A 2674-nucleotide genomic window follows, 5' to 3' on the forward strand; every position below is an offset into this window, starting at 1 on the left:
TCAATGACAGATGCCAGGCTTTGTCACTATGGCAACAGGGAATTCCATTTTCCGTTGTTCTACATGAAGTTTGAATCATTTTCTGAGGTGTGGACAGAAGGATGGCAAATGGAACACCGTCCTAACCAGAGAAATCAGACTCAGACGTCGGTCCAACTCACAGGACGGCGATTTCTGAATCCAGTCTGTCTGTGAGTGGTTTCCAAGTGTTGATTCTTCCCGGGTAAATCCGGCTTCCTCCACCTACAAAAGCGTGCTAGCTTTATTGGTTCCTCTCTATCGCATGCAGGCGTTTTATTTACATTTAAAGTCTTTTAAAGCACTTTTTACTTTCAAGTTGGACTCAGCATTATATGGTTCAGACTTCTAAAGCGTGAGAAAAAGGAAGAGAGAGTGAGCTGACAGTGCTTTTATGGACGCGGGAAAAAAAAATCCCTCAAAACTGTCCTTAGAAAATGGTTTCATATTTATTGCAAAATATTTTTGTACAGAATAAAACTGAAAAAAAAAACAGACAGAGGGGGAACAGACAGTAAGGCCAACGTCAGAACTCCAAGAGCTGAACTGTACAAACACCAACAGTAAAATTTGCTGCTTTAATAGTGTTTTTATACATAAATTGTTTCCCGCCGTCACTGCTACCTTCTTCAGGGGGAGAAAGAAAAAAAGACTCCACACATCTTCCCCATTTTCTTCCGTCGTTAAACAAACATTATTGCCTTTGCCAGTAGACCCATCAACATAAAACACCAATGGACAATCCTTAAATGTTAAAATTTCATATTGATAATGTCTCACAAAATATAAATATTCACTTGTAAAAAGCTGCAAAGAATATGGAACTGGTCTGGAAAGTAAATTCTTACGTTCCCACGAGCTGGACATCTAAAACCAGTAACTGCGTGTGCTGAGATAACACTTTGGATTATAAACAACTATATTAAAGTTTGCGTCTCAGTTTTCCTTCCTTCACTCTGATTTAATAACTTGACTTGCACTCAAAAGGACTTAGCATAGTGCGTCAAGATAAAGTCAGGTGTGCGATGCCCATGCACATCCTCCATGCGATTTGGCACTGATGAAAAAGTACTTTCCTCAAAGTAAACCTCGTGGTAAACACATCTCAGTCTAGCCGGCTTCCATTTCTTCTCTACAACCTCTCCACATAAAAAAGGCAGAGTGAGACAGGATCATGTTTTCACCCCCGACATTCAAATGTACATATCTAACACTGGCTCTCCCAAACTTTGGGATCTAACGAGGAAATAAAAAATGAAGAGAAATCTCCTCCCTCTAGAAGTTCATATCAGAAAGTAAAAATTAAATAAAGATCAAAATAGATATGATTTTTTTTTCTCATATGCATAAGCCCTTCAAGAAAACACACCAAAACATTACAATAAAGATCATGTACAATCCAGATCTCCAGAAGAGAGAGGGGGGGGTTTCTTCCAAAATGACTGGAATAGAGCTGGAGATTCAACAACGTGTTTGTCCCATTGTATATATTACATCTGTTGGACAAACAGAACACACATTTATCCTTTAAACAAACCCCTGTTGCTGGTTGGTGAAGCTTTGCAGACATTTGATATAAGAAATAAAGCTGGACTGGTGCTTCGTGATGCGTTTATAATGTCGTTGCTGCAGAAAACTTTGCCGCAATTACGGAAACATTCATTGAACAAATGAGAATGAGGGTTAAGTGAGGAAACTGGGTGTTTCTTCTGTGATCTCAATCCATGACGTTTTCTGATAATGTGCTTACACCACAACGGGCGCGTACTCTGTAGCTCTGTCATGGTGGGTGCGTCTTGAACCTTTTATGGATATCACAAGTGCTTTCAATGATTTGATACCCTGAGTAGAGGACATAGGCTTGGGGTGAATTTCAGTAGAAATAAAAACATTTTGTTTTCCATCAAACACCAACTAAAAAAAAGGTAATTACTAAGTAATACCACCTTCCACACATAAATAAAATCTGTTTTTATCAATACATTGAAAACCACAAATGTAACCAGAAAGAAAAGAAAAAAAAAACCCCACAACAACGACAAATCACCCATGACGACAGTCATTTTCTGCTTTTCGAATATGCATATATTCATGCATATATAGTGTGTATTTGCTCTTGCATACAGGCGAGTGGTTGTGGACTATATAGAGAGCCTTTACTTACACCAACTCCCTCTGCAGAGTCTAACACTGATTATAGGGAGAATTCTACAAACGTGAGCAAACGTAATTCACAGGACAGGCTGAGGGCCAAGACGACGTGGACTCTTTCTGTGCAGCCTTGTAAACAGAAGAGGCCAGACAGCCAGAGAGGACGATGGGTAACAGACATCCACTGTAAGCAGCAAGTTAGGACAGACCATGGGTGGCGACAGGTGGGTGGGACCGACGAGGAGAAGAGGTGGGGGCCTCCTGGACACAGAACATTAGTGCTGAAAACATGTTCACGTGGTTGAAATACTGATGCGTGTGGATGTGTAGTTGTGTAACAGAGCATCTTAGTAAAGCGAAAATGGGCTGAGTGAGGTTCACGGAGGGTGCTGCAGGCAGAGATACTGAAGGTCTGTGGCAATCGTACACCCCGCACCCTCACCCCACGTCCCTCCAACCCCCCTCCGACAACCTCTTTGGGTCGATTGGGCCCGACAGGAGGAGC

This window comes from Lampetra planeri, unplaced genomic scaffold (genome assembly GCF_965212315.1).
Source record: "Lampetra planeri unplaced genomic scaffold, kcLamPlan1.2.h2 scaffold_697, whole genome shotgun sequence".
In the NCBI taxonomy this organism is placed as follows: domain Eukaryota; kingdom Metazoa; phylum Chordata; class Hyperoartia; order Petromyzontiformes; family Petromyzontidae; genus Lampetra; species Lampetra planeri.